This window comes from Triticum urartu, chromosome 1A (assembly GCF_056163025.1).
Source record: "Triticum urartu cultivar PI428250 chromosome 1A, HENAU_Tu73, whole genome shotgun sequence".
NCBI lineage: Eukaryota > Viridiplantae > Streptophyta > Magnoliopsida > Poales > Poaceae > Triticum > Triticum urartu.
In genome coordinates, this window is record NC_141873.1 from 50659873 (window position 1) to 50684064 (window position 24192).

The window sequence follows — 24192 nt, forward strand, 5'->3', positions numbered from 1 at the left end:
ATGGCATGATGCACAAACAAGTATGATGCATGTCCGGATTAAAGAGGCATGGCATGGCAAAGAGCACAAACAATCCTACAAATTAAGTGGAGCTCAATATGCAACTCCGTTGCATATTGACGGAACACCACATCAATTATTTAGTTCACTCTCGGTTAGGTAATCAACAATATTAAATGTTGGTTAACATGGCAAGAGGTGAAGCATAACAAAACTATACCATTTAAACAATTTATATGGGGCCGGATATAACAAACAACAAATCCGGAAAATCCCCATATGCATTAGCAATTTATTGCAACAACAATTTTAAACATCTTAAAGTCGTTAACATCATGCGGATGACATGTTCAAGTTTATGCAATTTTTATTAAAAGTTGACAAGAGAATTAAGAAGCATTTGTCACCGTGGTGGAAAGGAAAAGGGGCCACGGCGACGATAACGGAAACGGTGCCACGACAATGTTCCATTTCCGGAAACTCGATTGAGAAGCCGGTGGAAAAGAACAAGTGTGACGGGAGCGTGTCATGCGTTGAACGGTGGGGTGATCTCGGATAACGAGTTCCCACGGGTCGACGACGGTGCCAAGCGAGGGAAACATCTAACGACCACGGGAGGATACAACATCTAAACATGCATCTCAAACAACACATGCATTCGTTCACGGGTGGTCGTCTCGGAGTTATACCTTTGAAGCATGCAAACAAGACGGTTCGGGTTCGATGGGGCGTAGTGGTACTTTCGGTCCTCGGCGGCGGAAGAGGTACAGACGTTCTCAAGGCCTTGTCGGTCTGGACTTGGTGTAGTTGTACATGGAAAGTGTAGTGGTACTCGGAGTCTTGTCAAACCCAAGCGACGGTAGTCGTACACGACGCATTGTGGAAGTAGTTGTACTCGCGGACTTCGGCGGCGGTAGTCATTCAGGGTCTTGGCGGTTCGTCGTGTAGCCGTACATGTTCGACGTGGTACACGGTTCGAAGTCGTGCATGTCCCGTAGATGTTCAAGGTCACCGTGAGGAACTTGTCGAATCCAGGGTCTCAGTCGTCGGTAGTGGTACACGTTTCGAAGATGAACTTGACGAACTCAAATCCCTTCCGGGTTGTCGTGGTACTTGGGGTCTTCGGACTTTCCGGTCCCGTTCTTGCGACAGTCGTAGTGGAAGTAGAGGCACATGACGTCTTGTCGAAAATCATGACGGCGGTAGTGTACACGCGTTGTAGTCGAACTTGATGGAACCAACGTCCTCGAGGGTAGTCGTGGTACTTGTCGCGTTCCAAAACCGAAGTGGTACTTGGCAATATCCGTGACGGTCTTGACGTTTCAGTGCGGTGTAGTGGTACATGTCAACGGTCATCGTGGTACTTGGTGTCTAACACTTGCCGATCCCGTCGACTCGAAGGGGGTACTTGGTACAATCCGCATAGTCATGCACTTGTCGTCGAGGAACTTGACGGATCCGAGGCTTCCGGAGGCGACGGTAGTGGGATTTGTATCAACGTGGTGTAGTTGTACTTGCCGGTGGTGGTGCTTGGCGAAAAACTGAGATGGTCTTGACGTTAATAGCCACAAGCGGGGGTGCACGGAGGATGCGTCTTGCGTCCTCGCGGAGGTGGTCTTGACCATGGCGTTCCTGCGGTAGCCGGAGAGCTCATGACCTGCAGCAGCAAGGTGCGGCTCCGGTGGAGGGACTTGGCGCGCAGGGGCATCGAGGCGAGGAAGAGGCCATGGCAGGAGGCGCGGCTCGGTTTTGGGAGGAGGCACGCTGCGAAGGCATGCCTCGCGGTCCACCAAAAGGAGCAGGGGAGGCGTGCGGGGGAAACACAGCGAGGAGTAGGGAGCAGAGGCATGCCGGAGTAGCTGGTGGCGCCTGGTCACCGGCGAGGAGACGAGCGCGGGGTTGGACGCTGCTGCGGGGTACTCGGGACCTGGCGGCGGCATGACACGGGCGCCGGGGCCACCGGTGTTGGCCCCTCGGGTAGAGGCGCGGGGAGGACTCGGCCGCGAGTCGACAAGCTCGACCAGCGAGGTCGCGCGGCGGGGCGAAGTGGCATCTGGGCGGCGAGGCGGGGCGCGGCGGCCATGGCGGGAGGAAGAGCATCTCCGGCGCTTGGGGTCGAACTCGCACGCGAGGCCCTCGGGCACGAGGAGCTGGGGAATCGGGCACGGGGATCCTTCTGGTGTGTTGTGTGGTGGCGGCATGCGCAGGGAAACGAGGGAGAGGGCGAGGGAGGAGATGAACGAGGGAAGGAGACGGGGATCGGGCAGCGTGCGTTGCGTGTGTGCGAGAGAGAAAGTGAGGCAGAGAGCGAGGGGGATCGAGGAGATGGGGATCGAGCGCGGTGTCTATGGCGGCGGGGTGGAGATGAGGGAGAGGGAGAGGGCGATGCGGGAGAGCTAGGTCGCTCAGGCCTAGGGTTAGGATTATATGGGCCAGCGTGGGATGTTGTAAGGCCCAGGAGAAGCAGCGAGCTGGTTGGGCCTCGAGGAAGCAGGCCGGCCTGGCTGCTGGCTCTCTCTCCCTCCAAATTCCTACCTTTTAAAATTATTATTTATATAAATAAACAACCAACAAAGGGGGGAAATCCAGGGGATTTTGGTTAGAGATATGAGATATATAAATATATATCTAGAACCCTGGATTTATGTAGGGTTAGAAAAAAATTGCTCAGGCATTTATAGAAGGTAGAAAAATAATTAGAGTTTGAATTATTCTCAAACTTCAATCATTTTTGAACCTGACCAAAACAACTTCAAATGATCTGAAAATTGACAGAGAGGGTTTAGGCATGGTGAACTAGCATCAGGAAAAGAAAGAACATTTCTCGAGGAGGGGAAAAGGTCACTTGCCAAAATGAAAGAAACAAGAAGGAAGGAGAAGGAGATGATGCATGATCATACATGGAGCATTCCACAAACATAATGTAGGGGCAATGCACAAGAGGGACCTGGAAACAACATGGAACACAAAGCTATAATATGATGCATCAGGCAAGGATGGCATGATGACATGATGCAATGCACATGATGCAAAGATGAATGCAGCAGACAAAACAAATCACCCGACGAAACTCGGAAAACATGGAAGGCATCTGAAGCTCCGGTCTTGGGGCATTACAACACTCCACCACTACGAGAGGATCTCGTCCCGAGATCTAGGATGGCACCGGAGGGAAAAGGAAGAGGAAGATAAGAGGTAAAACTAAGTTGCTTCTTTGACAAACGAGTGAAACCAAGGAACCTTGAAAAGTTGAACAAATTGAAAGAAATAATACAATGGAGAAGAACGAAGTTGAAAGCACTCCGGTAGAAAAGAGATGCAAGGCTTAATAAGGAGAAAAGAACTTGAGCAAAAGGGCGCAGCACTTCGGTTAAATGGATATACATGAAAAGAACATGATCTTGACAAAACAATAGGATGGGTCGAAGAGAGCAACATCACAATGCCTCCGGCAGAAATGAAAGAATAAAAGGTAGATCGTCGGAACAAAAGAACGTAGAAGAAAAATGGCAACTTCTGCCACAAAAGAGCTTGAAAATGCATCCTTAGGAGAAGGTTCGAACGGATTTGTTGGAACACCAACAACGAAAAGAGTAAACTTGTTGTGGTCTTATGGAAAACATCTCAAAACTATGAGGTGAAATTCTGCCACTAACGGAAACGATAGATTGGGTTTATATGAACAAGGAGACGAGAACTTATTTCGCCGGGAGGACAGATGAAGAACTTGGATAATTTATAAGCACCACAAATAGCATCAATCCTTCGAAAAGGAATTAAATCCTTTATGAACCATTATGTAGAACCTCCATGAAGAACTCCGGTTAACGAAAGAATGAACAAACGAAAGGAAAGAGAAGTTGAAAACACAAGGTGAATCCTTGTACTGATTTAGATGAATCTCCGTGGTGAAATAATTGAAGAAGGTTGGAACTCCGGGAAAAGAAAGATGAGCTATTGAAACCAAGAATTTTTTATGAACCTCCGGAATAAGGAATTAAATTTACTCGATGAAATCAAGAATAAGAATTACGTTATGTGTATCCTTCACCAATTTAGATTGATGACAAGCAATGGATTTGACATACTACTTATTCTCGTAGAAAGGATTAAGATAGATATAACATAAACTTGAGAATGTCTTCAACGAACCCCCGGTAGGATTGGAACATCGAATAAATTGATATGATAAACGAAGGAAGAGGAACTCTTGAACGAACCACCGTAAGAATTGAAAAAGAACGAATAAAACATGAAGAAACACCAGGAAGGATTAGAAAATAAACGAAGATGCTTAAGAGCTTTTTGGATACAAAAGAACGAAAAGATCAAGAACTCATTAGAGAATACTTGAACGGTGCACCGGTAAGGTTTGGATAACGAGAGCTGAAAGCTGGAATGAATAATATTTGAAAAGATGACCTTCGGAGGAAAGAAATGGAAACAACTCATGAAATGCTCTGGATGGGTGAAAAGAATTGTCACAGTCCAAAACGATTATGAGAGGATGGCATGAAGCTAGAACCACGAGTCTCCGAGAGAACGGATAAGATATGGAGGAAAAACCCCTCTTCGGTCTTCAAAATCCGAGAATGACGACGATAAACCCCACCATTAATTGTTGAGATACTCCGGGATGATGAATAGAAAGGTTCAGCCAACTGTTAAAAGAATTTGGCAGATCTTGGAGAAATACATATGACTGATGATAATTCATTCTTATGTCAAACTTGGAGAAGAATATGAGAGTAACTCCGGAAAAATAAGAAGAGTCAGGTAAGATCCTGGGAAAAGACCTGTGGGTTAGGGCCCACTCAAAAAAATACACCGTAGAACAATTTAAAAGAGAGAATGCACCGGTCGAATTAAATTGCTAGAATGAGATAACAACCTCGAAATAGGTTGAACGGATCTTGAATGATAAGACGAGCCTTTTGAGAAAGCTTGAGCACGCCGGAACAAATGAATAGTGAGAAGTGAATTATTATGAGGTGCACCGGTATGAGAAGGCATTGAAATGAGGAAAGGGTAAGATCAACAAAGCTTGACTTGAAACCACCGGAGAAGATAAAAGAAACGAAGAATGATGAACTAGAAGCTCCGTTAGAATCTTCATGAGAATCACCGGATAAGAACATTGAAGGAAAATTATGGAGAGGCTTCACATCAATAAGATGGATACTCGATTAAGAAATCTGAGTCCTTGAAGAAAAACAAGGGAGGGAGGGTGGGAAAAAACAAAGACAATTTGGAATGGAAGAAACGAACACCATTGAGAAACTTAGAATTGATCTTGCGGATGTTGAAATGATCGGATCCACTTGAAGAGAGACACACCGGTTGACAAGAAATTGAAACGACAAACTCGAAGATCGAGATGGCTTAGTATTCACATAGAGGTATGAGAACACCGCTTAGGAAAAATATGGAATCAACACTTGACATTGAAGCAATTCGAATACCACAACTCAAAACAAAAACAAAGGGTTGGCTTGCAGAATAAGCCGGAACAAACATATGATAGAGATTTCGCCTAAAGTTTTCGTGGTGGGGCCTACACGGGCTCGATCATACAGCACCATCATCTACAAGGCACTGCACATGACATACGAAGTGTCCCCGAGTCGGCATAGCCAAGGACTCTTTAAGACACAATGAGACCACTATAAAACCAACCGTGAATAGGCGGACCACTAGACGTCGAACCCCAATTTCATATCATACATCTGTCGGAAAGATATCCTAAGAGCTACTTGAATTCCCACTTATAAACTCCCGAAATTTTCTGGTTATGCAATCAGGTGTTGGGGATACAGGGGAAGCATAATATCTCACCCAAAACTAGCAAATCCTACATCCAGCTGTATCCATCCTTCAACACATAACCAAGAAACCTTCGGAAATCGTCTACCTCAACCTTCGAAAAGCATCTGTTATACGAGTTATGACAATACTCCCGAACTCCCACCCCAGTACTGGGTGGCGTCGAGGTTATCTCACCAACAACTGCATAAAAGAGATTTTCGATGTCGGCGATACTAATCTCAGGTATTCCAGAACTGCAACGATAAAATTGTGACGATAACACCTCGGAGCTCAACTCCGCGGGACACTGCCACAACCCCTAAATGACAGGAGGCACCAAGAACAATGTTCTCGTCACAAATCGATCGGAACGATTCCAGGATACCCGCGTGATCCTAAATTGTTTTTAGTGAAATTTGAGAAGAGAAGAGTCAAAACTCTACGTCAGGATGCCTCACCAGAGCGACGAAGGGACTGAGGAGTAAAAACAATTCCTAACTCTCCGATATATATAATCCTAAATGACTCAAAACATTTTTCTAGACTCAACAACGCCAGCTATTCGATCAAACAGGGGGGCTCCTAAGGTCGGGGAAGGCTCTGATTACCAACTTGTAACGCCCTCGATGCGGCTATATCTCCCACGTGTCGAAGCACGACTTAGAGGCATAACCGCATTGAAAGCAATGTCGCAAGTGAGGTAATCTTCACACAACCCATGTAATACATAAGGGAAAGAGATACATAGTTAGCTTACAATCGCCACTTCACACAAATACATGAATAAAGCATTACATCATACAAATACAATCAAGGCCCGACTACGGAGCCAAAATAAAAGAAGACTACTCCAAATGCTACACAGATCCCCGATCGTCCCGACTGGGCTCCACTACTGATCAACTAGAACGAAACAACACAAAGGACAAGATCTTCATCAAGCTCCTCCTTGAGCTTGGTTGCGTCACCTGCTCGGTTCAACGGCACCTGCAAACTGGTTTTGGAAGTAACTGTGAGTCACGGGGACTCAGCAATCTCGCACCCTCGCGATCAAGACTAGTTAAGCTTATGGGTAAGGTAAAGGTATGAGGTGGAGCTGCAGCAAGCGACTAGCATATATGGTGGCTAACATACGCAAATGAGAGCGAGAAGAGAATGCAAAGCACGATCGAACAACTATGATCAAGAAGTGATCCTAAAACAACCTACATCAAGCATAACTCCAACACCGTGTTCACTTCCCGGACTCCGCCGGAAAGAGACCATCACGGTTACACACGCGGTTGATGTATTTTAATGAAGATCAACTTCAGGTTTTCTACAACCGGACGTTAACAAATTCCCATCTGCCCATAACCGCGGGCACGGCTTTCGAAAGTTCAAATCCCTTCAGGGGTGTCCCAACTTAGCCCATCACAAGCTCTCACGGTCAACGAAGGATATTCCTTCTAGCCGGAAGACCCGATCAGACTCGGAATCCCGGTTACAAGACATTTCGACAATGATAAAACAAATCCAGCAACACCGCCTGAATGTGCCGACAAATCCCGATAGGAGCTGCACATATCTCGTTCTCAGGGCACACTCAGATTGTCTAAACTTCCGGTAGGCCAGCCCAGAGTTGCCCCTGGTGGTCACCGGTGGCTGACGAGGTGGACCAACACTCAGAGGAGCACTGGTCCGGGGGGTTTAAATAAGATGACCCTTGAGTCCGTGAAACCCAAGGGAAAAAAGGCTATGTGGCAAATGGTAAAACCAATGTTGGGCATTGCTGGAAGAGTTTTATTCAAGGCGAACTGTCAAGGGGTTCCCATTATAGCCCAACCGCGTAAGGAACGCAAAATCCGGGAACATAACACCGATATGATGGAAACTAGGGCGGCAAGAGTGGAACAAAACACCAGGCATAAGGCCGAGCCTTCCACCCTTTACCAACTATATAGATGCATTAATTAAATAAGATATATTGTGATATCCCAACAAGTAAACATGTTCCAACAAGGAACAACATCTCCATGTTCCAACAAGGAACAAACTTCAATCTTCACCTGCAACTAACAACGCTATAAGAGGGGCTGAGCAAAGCGGTAACATAGCCAAACAACGGTTTGCTAGGACAAGGTGGGTTACCATAGCTTAACAATATGGGAGGCATGATAAGCAAGTGGTAGGTATCACAGCATAGGCATATCAAAAGAGCGAGCAACTAGTAAGCAAAGATAGAAGTGATTTCGAGGGTATGGTCATCTTGCCTGAGATCCCGTAAGGAAGAAGAACGAGTCCATGAAGAAGACAAACGAACGTAGTCGAACAGATCCTCACAAACGCGACGTTACCGGAACCAACCCGAAGAAGCAAACACCGGAAAGAAGCACACAACATAGTAAACAACAAACACTTAATCATGGCATGATGCACAAACAAGTATGATGCATGTCCGGATTAAAGAGGCATGGCATGGCAAAGAGCACAAACAATCCTACAAATTAAGTGGAGCTCAATATGCAACTCCGTTGCATATTGACGGAACACCACATCAATTATTTAGTTCACTCTCGGTTAGGTAATCAACAATATTAAATGTTGGTTAACATGGCAAGAGGTGAATCATAACGAAACTATACCATTTAAACAATTTATATGGGGCCGGATATAACAAACAACAAATCCGGTAAATCCCCATATGCATTAGCAATTTATTGCAACAACAATTTTAAACATCTTAAAGTCGTTAACATCATGCGGATGACATGTTCAAGTTTATGCAATTTTTATTAAAAGTTGACAAGAGAATTAAGAAGCATTTGTCACCGTGGTGGAAAGGAAAAGGGGCCACGGCGACGATAGCGGAAACGGTGCCACGACAATGTTCCATTTCCGGAAACTCGATTGAGAAGCCGGTGGAAAAGAACAAGTGTGACGGGAGCGTGTCATGCGTTGAACGGTGGGGTGATCTCGGATAACGAGTTCCCACGGGTCGACGACGGTGCCAAGCGAAGGAAACATCTAACAACCACAGGAGGATACAACATCGAAACATGCATCTCAAACAACACATGCATTCGTTCACGGGTGGTCGTCTCGGAGTTATACCTTTGAAGCATGCAAACGAGACGGTTCGGGTTCGATGGGACGTAGTGGTACTTTCGGTCCTCGGCGGCGGAAGAGGTACAGACGTTCTCAAGGCCTTGTCGGTCCGGACTTGTTGTAGTTGTACATGGCAAGCGTAGTGGTACTCGGAGTCTTGTCAAACCCAAGCGACGGTAGTCGTACACGACGCATTGTGGAAGTAGTTGTACTCGCGGACTTCAGCGGCGGTAGTCATTCAGGGTCTTGGCGGTTCGTCGTGTAGCCGTACATGTTTGACGTGGTACACGGTTTGAAGTCATGCATGTCCCGTAGATGTTCAAGGTCACCGTGAGGAACTTGTCAAATCCAGGGTCTCAGTCGTCGGTAGTGGTACACGTTTCGAAGATGAACTTGACGAACTCGAATCCCTTTGGGGTTGTCGTGGTACTTGGGGTCTTCGGACTTTTCGGTCCCGTTCTTGCGACAGTCGTAGTGGAAGTAGAGGCACAGACGTCTTGTCGAAAATCATGACGGCGGTAGTGTACACGCGTTGTAGTCGAACTTGATGGAACCAACGTCCTCGAGGGTAGTCGTGGTACTTGTCGCGTTCCGAAACCGAAGTGGTACTCGGCAATATCCATGACGGTCTTGACGTTTCTGTGCGGTGTAGTGGTACATGTCAACGGTCATCGTGGTACTTGGTGTCTCACACTTTCCGATCCCGTCGACTCGAAGGGGGTACTTGGTACAATCCGGATAGTCATGCACTTGTCGTCGAGGAACTTGACGGATCCGAGGCTTCCGGAGGCGACGGTAGTGGGATTTGTATCAACGTGGTGTAGTTGTACTTGCCGGTGGTGGTGCTTGGAGAAAAACCGAGATGGTCTTGACGTTAACAGCCACAAGCGGGGGTGCACGGAGGATGCGTCTTGCGTCCTCGCGGAGGTGGTCTTGACCATGGCATTCCTGCGGTATACGGAGAGCTGATGACCTGCAGCAGCGGCAAGGTGCGGCTTCGATGGAGGGACTTGGCGTGCAGGGGCATCGAGGCGAGGAAGAGGCCATGGCAGGAGGCGCGGCTCGGTTTTGGGAGGAGGCACGCTGCGAAGGCATGCCTCGCGGTCCACCAAAAGGAGCAGGGGAGGCGCGCGGGGGAACCATAGCGAGGAGAAGGGAGCAGAGGCATGCCGGAGTAGCTGGTGGCGCCTGGTCACCAGCGAGGAGACGAGCGCGGGGTTGGACGCTGCTGCGGGGTACTCGGGACCTGGCGGTGGCATGACGCGGGCGCCGGGGCCGCCGGTGTTGGCCCCTCGGGTAGAGGCGCGGGGAGGACTCGGCCGCGAGTCGACAAGCTCGACCAGCGAGGTCGCGCGGCGGGGCGAAGTGGCATCTGGGCGGCGAGGCGGGGCGCGGCGGCCATGGCGGGAGGAAGAGCATCTCCGGCGCTCGGGGTCGAACTCACAGGCGAGGCCCTCGGGCACGAGGAGCTGGGGAATCGGGCGCGGGGATCCTTCTGGTGTGTTGCGTGGTGGCGGCACGCGCAGGGAAACGAGGGAGAGGGCGAGGGAGGAGACGATCGAGGGAAGGAGACGGGGATCGGGCAGCGTGCGTTGCGTGTGTGCGAGAGAGGAAGTGAGGCAGAGAGCGATGGGGATCGAGGAGATGGGGATCGAGCGCGGTGTCTCTGGCGGCGGGGTGGAGACGAGGGAGAGGGAGAGAGCGATGCGGGAGAGCTAGGTCGCTCGGGCCTAGGGTTAGGATTAGATGGGCCAGCGTGGGATGTTGTAAGGCCCAGGAGAAGCAGCGAGCTGGTTGGGCCTCGAGGAAGCAGGCCGGCCTGGCTACTGGCTCTCTCTCCCTCCAAATTCCTACCTTTTAAAATTATTGTTTATATAAATAAACAACCAACAAAGGAGGAAAATCCAGGGGTTTTTGGTTAGAGATATGAGATATATAAATATATATCTGGAACCCTGGATTTATGTAGGGTTTGAAAAAATTGCTTAGGCATTTATAGAAGGTAGAAAAATAATTAGAGTTTGAATTATTCTCAAACTTCAATCATTTTTGAACCTGACCAAAACAACTTCGAATGATCTGAAAATTGACAGAGAGGGTTTAGGCATGGTGAACTAGCATCAGGAAAAGAAAGAACATTTCTCGAGGAGGGGAAAAGGTCACTTGCCAAAATAAAAGAAACAAGAAGGAAGGAGAAGGAGATGATGCATGATCATACATGGAGCATTCCACAAACATAATGTAGGGGCAATGCACAAGAGGGACATGGAAACAACATGGAACACAAAGCTATAATATGATGCATCGGGCAAGGATGGCATGATGACATGATGCAATGCACATGATGCAAAGATGAATGCAGCAGACAAAACAAATCACCCGACGAAACTCGGAAAACATGGAAGGCATATGAAGCTCCGGTCTTGGGGCGTTATAGGGCGGCTTGCCTGGTTTCTCTGGCAAGAGAGAGGGGTCGTCAACACCGTAGTTGAACTGGAGGTCTCCAGCAGTCTCGGGGTCTACCGGAAAGAAGTAATGGATGGGGAACACAATAAATAACAGAGCAATCAATGTAACAAAAAGCAAGATGCGGCATTACGTTGTGCTAGGGGTGACCTGACGCGGTACTAAGTGATACAGGCAAAAAGGGGGGAAACATCTGGGAAAATATCCTCGGTGTTTCACGTTTTCGAACAGATGAACTAAAGGGGAAAGTTCCCTGTTCGCTATGCTAGGGACGTGTGGTTGACGAACATGTTGCGTATTCGGATTCGTCTCGTTGTTCTGAGCAACTTTCATGTACAAAGTAATTTAATCCGACTTACAGTTTATTTTATATGATTTTCTAAAGTTTTATTGATTTTTGGAATTACTAGATTTATTATTAATTCGAAAATAAAAACTAAATTGCTAGGGGCACCCAGTACAGGGTACACGGAAGTGTACCAGTGGCTGACAGGTGGGCCAGGGGGGTCTTGATTGACCAGTCAACCCTTGACTGGTCAACAGGGGGTGGCCCCCCTTGTCATTGACTCACCTAACTAATTACTTCATTAATTAGGCTAACTAATTAGTTAGTTTAACTAAACCAATTTAATTAAGTTAACTAATTGATTAACTGACTAATTATTTATTTTACTAATTTTATTATTTTTATTTTTATTTTTTTGTTCTAAAGGCCAGGGCGCTGGGCCCCAGCAGTCAGTGGCCCAAAGGGAGCCAAAGCGGGCACGGGGCTACGGGCGCTGGGCGCCAGCGGGTGCGGTTGCGGGCGCAACCGAGCCAATGGTAGAGCGCCGGCATGCCGCAGGCGGAGGAGGCGACCAGAAGGCGACGGCGCGCGGGACAGGGGCGGCCAGCGGTAGGAGTGGGGTGCGGCCACCACAGGAGGGCAGAGAGGGAGCATGAGGCGTGCTCACGCTCGTTGTAGCGAAGAGGGCGGCGTGGCTCGATGGTGTACGGCGAGGAGGAGGATGGGGACGAGCGACATAGTCGGGGAGGCGGCGCCGACGACGGTGGGTGGCGGGGTGGCTCTAGCGGGGGTGGTCCGGTGTCGGTGCAGGGCGTCGGGGGCGTTGATTTCCACCGACCGGATCCACGCAAGAGGGAGGTTGTGGAGGCGGGCGACGGCGGGGCAGCGTCGGTGAAGTGGCGGTGGTTGGCGACGGCGTCAGGGCGCCCGGGGCGTCCAGTTCAAGAACAGGGAGGACGAGGTCGTCGCCTGCAAGTTGAGGGCCGGCGCGCGCCTGGCAACGGCGGAGCGCTGGGGTTGGCAAAGGGCGCTGGGCGCCGCGATGGCTGCCCCGATCCAGAAGGGAATCGGGGAGAGTGGGAGGGAGTGCGTGGGGTTAGCTGTGGGTTAGGGTTTCGGGGGGATAAGGGGAGTGTGGGGGCGGCCTGGGCCAGATGGGCCGGTTGGCCCGGGGTTTGGGGGTTTCTTCTCTTTTCTTTTCTTTTTTGTTTTGTTTTCTGCTTTTTATCTTTCCCTTTTTTCTTTATTTTTCTTTCCTGTTTTCCTCTTATTTTAAATATGTAGGTTTTTTATAAAAGCATGGTTCTTTCACCATAAATATCTAGACATTTATTGCCATGCTCCGAACATTTTAGTTTTGACTTTTGAAAACTTTAATTGTTTAAACTTTAATTCTAATTTTGAATTTGAATCCGTTTCGAACTAACGCGAGATTATCAACAGTACCCGAGGTGACGTGGCATCGTTAACGCGGGATTACTGTAGCCTAATTATCCGGGCGTCACAAATCTCCTCCACTACAAGAAATCTCGTCCCGAGATTTAAGCGGTGGAGTAAGGGGGAAGGTGTTGGTAGCGAAAAACCTAACGAGTCTTCTCGGTCTTGGCTGCCCTTTCGAAGAGGTTGATCCCTTTCGTTGATGTCTTCATTTCTCTGCTTGAAGTCACCATGATCAATTTTCCATCCTTTCTTCAGGATCTCCATCGTCCTACGAACGCGACCAAGGGGAAAAACTCCAGAAGAACGCATCTCTACAAAGCTGGGCATCTGACGGTGAACTCAATGGGAAATACACAAGGTACCCCACGAGTTGTATTTTAGTGAATTCGTTGAGTGCAATATACGATGGTACTAAAATTTCAAACGGGTAGGCAATCATTCGATGACTAGACAGAAGCTGGAATGGGGGTTTGAACAATGAGAATAACATGGTGTCTGATTCCAGGATGAATAATGGTATAGCATTCAGCTCGCGAATCACATACGAAGCCAGGTGCAAATGATACATTAGAATCCGGGTTATAATGAAGAGTCGGGTTTCGATCCAGTGGACCTGTGGGTTATAGGCCCACCATGTGTGTTGAAAGTAGGAAGGGTGGTGACATCTTGCACAGCCGCGGCAGGGAGGCATGTCAGTGAATAGCTTGTCAGCTATGTTGGCAACAACGTTGGTACCAAGGGCGAGGAACGAAGAGAACCATTTTCCTGCTTGTTGAACGAGGTGGACCAATAGGCAAAGTTCTCGTCCATCGGTGGCTACCAGAATGTCATCAACAATAGTAACAGGGTCTTGCTGACAGAATTGTACACCGAGGTGTTTTCATAAGCAGGAGAATATTACTGCTTAGATCATATAGATCACAAGAAACGTTAAACCAACCAATGGAAAGGAAAAATATGATTATTAGATTAAACAGAACAATGGAAAGGAAAAATGTGTTTAAACACATATTTCAAGGGTATATCCTTCCCAAGGAAAAGCAGAGCATGATATCCATGACAGGATATAATGTAGAAAACTCTTTAGGTAGGGGAGAGAAATTTCATGACATTACCCATACAACGGTGTTTGGATAATCGAGCGAGAAACATTTAGCATTGTGCTTCAAATGTTCTTTTTTAAAATCGGAGTAACATAGACTTGCTTCACATAGCATTGACATGGTCATCAAGTGAATATCAGACTTCGGATAAACGAAGGATCCATCAGGATAACTTATTAAACAAGGCATTCAATTTCCTCATGGAAAAATGGTTAACCTTGTTAAAAAGGAAACTATAACACTAGGTCCTCCGGTCAGGTGTGCTAGGCATGACATCACCTTATCGGGTCATTTAAAGACGAAAGTTATGACTCTTGGACAGAGTTCCAACCATCATATCTGCTCGAGATTCAGATATGATTGTTGTCAGGATATGTCAGACTCGTGATGCCTGAGAAGAAAAAGGTGCACACAAATTGATGAGATGACATTATATGATTCTCAGGAAATGAACTATGGAAGCGAGTTCCGAACAAGGGTTCGTCATTAAGCCAAGGAGAGGATGAGGAGGTGGCTGATGGACTCAGCGATAATTCGACGTGGTATCTAAAAAGGATGGATCTCCACAATTATGTGAACAAGGAGATAACATTTGTCAAATCAAATGATATAATGAGGTATGCTCGAGGAAAACATACACAGTTAATCATTTATTGAAAGGTGCACCCGAAATATGGGCTTAGGTAGCATGATCTCAAGGTATAACACAAAACACGAACAAGTTTGTGTTGAACAGAAGACAATAAAGTGGTTGATGATAACACGAATCATCGTGGGGCAAGGATGGTATTTCCCATCAAGAATTCGATATATATATCTTGGCAGAGCTTAGGATGATGATGATGATCACGACACAGTTGTCAAGAGATTTCATGAAGATGTAATCGGTCGGCGATGCCATCAAGTCAAATGATGATGAAGCGAAAAGTTATGGGAGCCAAGGGTACGACACAAACTCAAAATCAAGCTTGCTATTCAAGGCAAAATGATATGACAAGGAAAATCGACGTAAGCTTAGCTCATCGTCGAAAGTGGTGCTCCGGGAATAAGGACCAGGTAGCACAGTTAAAATCATCAAGACAATGATATAGCCAAACAGGCTAGGAATGGCGTGATCGGGTACAAACTCGTACTTAAAGAAGATTACTAAGAGTTGTTGAACCGTAGTGCAGACTCGGTTCAGTTATCGGTCTTTGACTGTTTAATAACTCAGAGCCCGTGAAAAATTGGAATCAGTGAGAATGTAGTACTTGGTGAATAACTCATAAGAGGTTAGCTAGTACTTGGTATTATCGAGGTACCATGGTGTAATACTCAACGGAAGATCAAAGTAAAGGTTGGACTGGTGTATTGATCCACAGAAGACAAGTGCTCAAACTTGCCCGTGAAATGGGGTCAAAGAAGAACATATGGTCGAAACCACGATTGCAAAAGGCCGGATCCCAGATATAAGAACTTATACTAAGGGAAAATTTTAATTTAAGAGAAGCCTTAATGATAAGATCTACATCGTGTCCATGGGCATGAACACAAAGTTCAAGGTCGACTCCCACTTCTCCAATGCAAAACATTTCATTCACTTCTTGTGTTCGATGAAGTAGTAGTGTTGAAATTTTATCTGGCAAAATACCAGAAGAGTATGACTCATGAAAACTTTCGAGTTCACAAATATTAAGGAAGGCATAGGTTCAACTCGTCAGGGTATCATGGAAACATATACCACAAGCTTCAATCGTGAGTACCACCAGCTCGAAAATAGAGCATGGTTGAGAAAACAGAGGATACAATTTACCAAAATCATTATGTATCCGAGGAAAGGCTCACAAGCTTCTAGAATATGAAGGACGCTGTCGGATAAAATCCAACAAAGGATCTCGTGGTCCACCAGGGGTCTGATGTGAGCATCGGTACTCAACCAGAGGAAGAAGGAATGCAAGGAGATCAGTTTATGGAACAACTGACCAATCCAAGCTCAAATGCAAAGGAGTTATGACTTCCAAATTAAGGGCTCAGAAACAAACGCTCTGAGTAAGGATGGATAAGTTGAGTAGACTTAGGGGCACAATCGACGGCAATTTGTTTGGTCGAGAACCAGCTCATGTTCAAAATGACGTCTAAGCCGGAAAGATAATTTAGAAGGGTCGATTGATGATTGTGTGCATTCGCACACATGTTGAATCAATATGATCAAAATGACAGTCTCAAAAGATACTAGTGAATATTGCTAGTGATATGGGAGCACCCATAATGTAAGCATACAAGTATTTGCGGAGCAATAGTTCGAAGAGGATGCTCAGAAGGTCGGATAGTATTTCAGAGTATCTTGTGAAGCATACAAACAACTAGGGATGAACGGATACTCGATAAGTGCGAGAATTATCCATAGGGATATTCAGGTGACAAAGAACAGCAAGGCAGTAAGCTTAAAGGATTTTTGGAACAACAGAGAGCAATTTAGGGACTCTCGTAATAACAAGAGCAACTAAGAATGAAGGTATGAACGACAATTGTAGGTAGTTATCCATAAGGGTATATCGGTGGTAGGGGATTGTAAAGTCGGTGGGCACAAGGGTCTCGGGAAAACCTCAGAGAGTATCTTCGGAATCTTCTGGTGCAGCAAGCGATCATCTGGACTGAGGGGCTCTCCGGGAGAAAGTATTTACGAGAACCTAAAGTTAGTCCTTTTAGCAAAATCATTTAACCCGAATAGTAGAGAGATCAGAGTCCCAGAGTATAGATCGAGGAGTAAACGATCCTAATACCACCCAAACGACGACGTGGGCCCGTAAAACACACAGCCATGTTAGTAAAAAGTTTTGTAATGTCTAGACTTGACTTCGGCCAAGGAGTGTGGAAGGGGGATTCCTACAGGCAGTCGGCTCTGATACGAACTTGTGACGCCCCCGACTTGACCGTACACTAATCATACATGCAAATGTGTACGATCAAGATCAGGGACTCACAGGAAGATATCACAACACAACTCTACAAATAAAATAAGTCCTACAAGCATCATATTACAAGCTAGGGGCCTCGAGGGCTCGAATACAAGAGCTCAATCATAGACGAGTCAGCTGAAGCAACAATATCCGAGTACAGACATAAGTTAAACAAGTTTGCCTTAAGAAGGCTAGCATAAACTGGGATACAGATCGAAAGAGGCGCATGCCTCCTGCCTGGGATCCTCCTAAACTACTTCTGGTCGTCGGCAGCGGGCTGCACGTAGTAGTAGGCACATCCAGTGTAGTAGGAGTCGTCGTCAATGGTGGCGTCTGGCTCCTAGGCTCCATCGTCTGGTCGCAGCAATCGGGTATAGGAAGGGGGAAAAGAGGGAGCAAAGCAACCGTGAGTACTCATCCAAAGTACTCGCAAGCAAGGAGCTACACTACATATGTATGCATTGGTATCAAAAGGAATAAGGGTAACATATCTGGACTGAACTGCAGAATGCCGGAATAAGAGGGGGATAGCTAGTCCTATCGAAGACTACGCTTCTGGCCACCTCCATCTTGCAGCAGGAGAAGAGAGTAGATGGTAAGTTCACCAAGTATCACCGCATAGCATAATCCTAACCGATGATCCTCCCTCGTCACCCTGTGAGAGAGCGATCACCGGTTGTATCTGGCACTTGGAAGGGTGTGTTTTATTAAGTATCCGGTTCTAGTTGTCATAAGTTCAAGGTACAACTCCGGGTCGTCCTTTTACCGAGCGACACGGATATTCGAATAGATCAACTTCCCTGCAGGGGTGCACCACATTTCCCAACATACTCGATCCCCTTTGTCCGGACACACTTTTCTGGGTCATGCCCGGCCTCGGAAGATCAACACGTCGCAGCCCTACCTAGGCACAACAGAGAGGTCAGCACGCCGGTCTAAATCCCATGGCGCAGGGGTCTGGGCCCATCGCCCATTGCACACCTGCACATTGCGTACGCGGCCGGTGAGCAGACCTAGCAACCTCCATTACAAAGGAAGTTGTGTTACGCGGTCCAACCCGGCGCGCGCCGCTTAGTCGCTGATGTCACGAAGGCTTCGGCTGATACCACGACGTCGAGTGCCAATAACTGTCCCGCGTAGATGGTTAGTGCGTATAAGCCAGTGGCCAGACTCAGATCAAATATCAAGATCTCGTTAAACGTGTTAAATATCCACGAACGCCGAACAGGGCCAGGCCCACCTCTCTCCTAGGTGGTCTCAACCTACCCTGTCGCTCCGCCACAAAGTTGCAGTCGGGGGCCGTCGGGAACCCAGGCCCACCTCTACCGGGATGGAGCCACCTGCCCCTTCAGCCCCCATCTCCGAACAGTATCATAAGTAATGTAACAGTATAAGTATATATCATATGCCCGTGATCACCTCCCGAAGTGATCACGGCCCAGTAGTATAGCATCATAGACGGACAAGAGTGTAGGGCCACTGATGGAACACTAGCATCCTATACTAAGCATTTAGGATAGCAGGTAAAGGTAACAACAGTAGTAGCAAGGACAAGCTATGCATCAGAATAGGATTAACGGAAAGCAGTAACATGCTACCCTATTCTAATGCAATCAGTAGAGAGAAGAATAGGCGATATCTGGTGATCAAGGGGGGGCTTGCCTGGTTGCTCTGGCAAGTGAGAGGGGTCATCAACACCGTAGTTGAACTGGAGGTCTCCGGTAGTCTCGGGGTCTACCGAAAAGAAGTAATGGAGGGGGAACACAATAAATAACAGAGCAATCAGTGTAACCCAAAGCAAGATGCGGCATTACGTTGTGCTAGGGGTGACCTGACGCGGTACTAAGTGATACAGGCAAAAAGGGGGGAAACATCCGGGAAAATATCCCCGGTGTTTCACGATTTCGGACAGATGAACCGGAGGGGGAAAGTTACGTGTTCGCTATGCTAGGGACATGTGTCTGATGAACGTGCTGCATATTCGGATTCGTCTCGTCGTTCTGAGCAACTTTCATGTACAAAGTAATTTCATCCGACTTACAGTTTATTTTATATGATTTTCTAAAGTTTTATTGATTTTTGGAATTACTGGATTTATTATTAATTCGAAAATAAAAACTAAATTGCTAGGGGCACCCAGTACAGGGTACACGGAAGTGTACCAGTGGCTGACAGGTGGGCCAGGGGGGTCTTGATTGACCAGTCAACCCTTGACTGGTCAACAGGGGGTGGCCCCCCCTTGTCATTGACTCACCTAACTAATTACTTCATTAATTAGGCTAACTAATTAGTTAGTTTAACTAAACCAATTTAATTAAGTTAACTAATTGATTAACTGACTAATTATTTATTTTACTAATTTTATTATTTTTATTTTTATTTTTTTGTTCTAAAGGCCAGGGCGCTGGGCCCCAGCAGTCAGTGGCCCGAAGTGAGCCAAAGCGGGCACGGGGCTATGGGCGCTGGGCGCCAGCGGGTGCGGTTGCGGGCGCAACCGAGCCAGTGGCAGAGCGCCGGCACGCCGCAGGCGGAGGAGGCGACCGGAAGGCGACGGCGCGCGTGACAGGGGCGGCCTGCGGTAGGAGCGGGGTGCGGCCACCACAGGAGGGCAGAGAGGGAGCACGAGGCTTGCTCACGTTCGTTGTAGCGAAGAGGGCGGCGGGGCTCGATGGTGTCCGGCGAGGAGGAGGATGGGGACGAGTGACGTAGTCGGGGAGGCGGCGCCGACGATGGCGGGTGGCGGGGTGGCTCCAGCGGGGGTGGTTCGGCGTCGCCGCAGGGCGTCGGGGGCGTCGATTGCCCCCGACCGGATCCATGCAAGAGGGAGGTTGTGGAGGCGGGCGACGGCGGGGCAGCGCCGGGCAGCGTCGGTGAGGTGGAGGTGGTTGGCGACGGCGTCAGGGCGCCCGAGGCGTCCAGTTCCAGAACAGGGAGGATGAGGTCGTCGCCTGCGAATTGAGGGCCGGCGCGCGCCTGGCAACGGCGGAGCGCCAGGGTAGGCAAAGGGCGCTGGGCGCCGCGGTGGCTGCCCCGATCTAGAAGGGAATCGGGGAGAGTGGGGGGAGTGCGTGGGGTTAGCTGTGGGTTAGGGTTTCGGGGGGATAAGGGGAGTGTGGGGGCGGCCTGGGCCAGATGGGCCGGTTGGCCCGGGGGTTTGGGGGTTTCTTCTCTTTTCTTTTCTTTTTTGTTTTGTTTTCTGCTTTTTATCTTTCCCTTTTTTCTTTATTTTTCTTTCCTGTTTTCCTCTTATTTTAAATATGTAGGTTTTTTTATAAAAGCATGGTTCTTTCACCATAAATATCTAGACATTTATTGCCATGCTCCGAACATTTTAGTTTTGACTTTTGAAAACTTTAATTGTTTAAACTTTAATTCTAATTTTGAATTTGAATCCGTTTCGAACTAATGCGAGATTATCAACAGTACCCGAGGTGACGTGGCGTCGTTAATGCGGGATTACTGTAGCCTAATTATCCAGGCGTCACACTATGGACCCGAAGGTCTGAGGTAAACGACTCACACTTCATCGGAGAGGCTATGATGATGTAGAAGCCCTCCGTGATGACAGCCCTCTCCGGCGGAGCTCCGGAACAGGCCCCAAGATGGGATCTCGTCGATACAGAAAGTTGCGGCGGTGGAATTAGGTTTTTGGCTCCTGTTCTGATCGTTTGGGGGTACGTATGTATATATAGGAGGAAGAAGTACGTCGGTGGAGCTCCGAGGGGCCCACGAGGCAGGGGGCGTGCCCTGGGGGGGGGGCGCCCCCACCCTCGTGACCGCCTCTCTGATGCCTTGGCGTAGGGTCCAAGTCTCCTGGATCATGTTAGGTGAGAAAATCACGCTCCTGAAGGTTTCATTCCGTTTGGACTCCGTTTGAAATTCCGTTTCTTCGAAACACTGAAATAGGCAAAAAAACAGCAATTCTGGGCTGGGCCTCCCGTTAATAGGTTAGTCCCAAAAATAATATAAAAGTGGAAAATCAAGCCCAATATAGTCCAAAACAGTAGATAATATAGCATGGAGCAATCAAAAATTATAGATACTTTGGAGACGTATCAGACGTCAACGGGATCATCGGGTCTCCGGCGGCTTGTTCCCCTCGCGCAACTGCTACCCTCCTCCCCGCCCTCCCTACGCTCCAGATCTGGCCCCGACGAAGCCATGGTGAGTCCCGTCACGGCGTCTGGCCACCCGACGACGACGGGGATCCGCTGCTGCAGCGCCTATGTGCGGGGACCTGCGAGGCCGCGCCGTGGCTGCGGGGCGCCTCCAGGAACTCGGCCCGCGACCTGCTCGCCTGGACCAAGCAGGGCAGCAGCCTCCGTGCCATCCTCATCATCTCGGTGAGCCCCCTGCCTTCCTTTTCCGCGCCATCCTCCTAAAAACCTGAAGATGCTCTTCAGGTAGTCGAAGGCTTTGACCATGGCCGATGAGAGAAGAGGTGGTGCCTGACTGGGTAGTGGTTGGCGTACTAGTAGGAGGGGGAGGAAGTGGGTATGCACCTGTGTTTGATACAAGAGTTTTGCTGATTGAGTTTGCTGATTGAGTTCTGAGTATTATGCAACCCGTCTTTTCGTATGATAATTCTGGAAGTATCACAAAGACTTCTACGCTTTTTTCATGGTATTTTGCCATTGATGTTTCCTTGATGTGCATTAATATGCATAAAAGGCCGTATGCTAGTTCATTATTTGTCTGCTGATGCATTAGTTGTGCAGCTGCTTGTGTCCAGGTGTCAGTGGCAATTCGAGCACTGTAATTCACTAAAAAATGTGGTGTGACCGTGCTGTTCTAAAATGTTTTGCTTGTCTTGTAAGGAGCTGTGCGTTTTCAGCTGGTAGCCCTGTCGACTGATATGTCTTCAACGTATCTATAATTTTTGATTGCTCCATGCTATATTATCTATTGTTTTAGGCAATACTGGGCTTTATTTTCCACTTTAATATTATTTTTGGGACTAACCTATTAACTGGAGGCCTAGCCCAGACTTGCTGTTTTATGCCTATTTCAGTGTTTCGAAGAAAAGGAATATCAAACGGAGTCGAAACGGAACGAAATCAACTGGAGAAGTTATTATTGGGACGAAAGCCACCGGATAGACTTGGACTCCACGTCAGGAGATATAGGAGGTGCTCACGAGGGTGGGGGGCGCCCCCCCTAGGGCGCGCCCCCTTGCCTCGTGGGGCGCTCGTGGCTCCCCTGACGTACTTCTTCCGCATATATAACTCCACGAACCCTAAAACGTCCAAAATGCACAATAGATCGGGAGTTCCACCGCCAGAAGCCTCCGTAACCACCGAAAACCAATCTAGACCCGTTCCGGCACCCTGCCGAAGGGGGCAATCCCTCTCCGGTGGCCATCTTCATCATCCCGGTGCTCTCCATGACGAGGAGGGAGTAGTTCTCCCTCGGGGCTGAGTGTTCTTGATTTGGCACGATCCTGATGTATCGCGAGCTTTGCTATTATATTTGGATCCTATGATGTTTCTTCCCCCCTCTACTCTCTTGTAATGAATTGAGTTTCCCCTTCGAAGTTATATTATCGGATTGAGTCTTTAAAGATTTGAGAACACTTGATGTATGTCTTGTCGTGCATATCTGTGGTGACAATGGGATATCACGTGATTCACTTGATGTATGTTTTGGTGATCAACTTGCGGGTTCCGCCCATGAACCTATGCATAGGGGTTGGCACACATTTTCGTCATGATTCTCCGGTAGAAACTTTGGGGCACTCTTTGAGGTTCTATGTGTTGGTTTGAGTAGATGAATTGAGATTGTGTGATGCATATCGTATAATCATGCCCACGGATACGTGAGGTGACATTAGGGTTTTGGTTGATTTGTACCTTAAGGTGTTATTCTAGTACGAACTCTAGGGCTGCTTGTGACAATTATAGGAATAGCCCAATGGATTGATTGGAAAGAATAACTTTGAGGTGGTTTCGTACCCTACCATAATCTCTTTGTTTGTTCTCCGCTATTAGTGACTTTGGACTGACTCTTTGTTGCATGTTGAGGGATAGTTTTATGATCCAATTATGTTAGTATTGTTGAGAGGACTTACACTAGAGAAAGTATGAACCCTAGGCCTTATTTGCACGCATTGCAATACCGTTTATGCTCACTTTTATCATTCGTTGCCTTGCTGTTTTTATAATTTCAGATTACAAAAACTATTGTCTACTATCCATATTGCACTTGTATCACCATCTCTTCGCCGAACTAGTGCACCTATACAATTTACCATTGTATTGGGTGTATTGGGGACACAAGAGACTCTTTGTTATTTGGTTGCAGGGTTGCGTGAGAGAGACCATCTTCATCCTACGCCTCCTATGGATTGATAAACCTTAGGTCACCCACTCGAGGGAAATTTTCTACTGTCCTACAAACCTCTGCACTTGGAGGCCCAACAACGTCTACAAGAAGAAGGTTGTGTAGTAGACATCAAGCTCTTTTCTGGCGCTGTTGCCGGGGAGGTGAGTGCTTGAAGGTATATCTTTAGATCTTGCAATCGAGTCTTCTAGTTTCTTGTTTTATCACCAGTTTAGTTTATAAAAGAAAACTATAAAAAATGGAATTGAGTTTGTCTCATACTCTTCATCTTTTTAATATCTTTCGTGAGTATGATGGAAAGGATAATTGTGCTCAAGTGCTAGAAGAAGAAATCTATAAAATGTTTGGCACTAAATATTTGAATGATGAGCATGATTGCAATGTTGTTAGTATGAATTCTTTGAATATCCATGATGCTAATGATATGCAAAGCCACAAGGTTGGGGAAGCTATGTTTGATGAAGATGATATTTTTTGTCCCCCAAGTTTTGATGAGCAAATTTATTACGATGAAAGCATGCCTCCTATCTATGATGATTATTGTGATGACACATATGCTTTAAAGAATAATGATAACAATGAAACTTGTCATCTTGATTTCAATTTTCAATCCCATGATAGTTACTTTGTTGAGTTTGCTCCCACTATTATTCATGAGAAGAATTTTGCTTATGTGGAGAGTAATAAAATTTCTATGCTTATAGATCATGAAAATAATGCTTTAGGT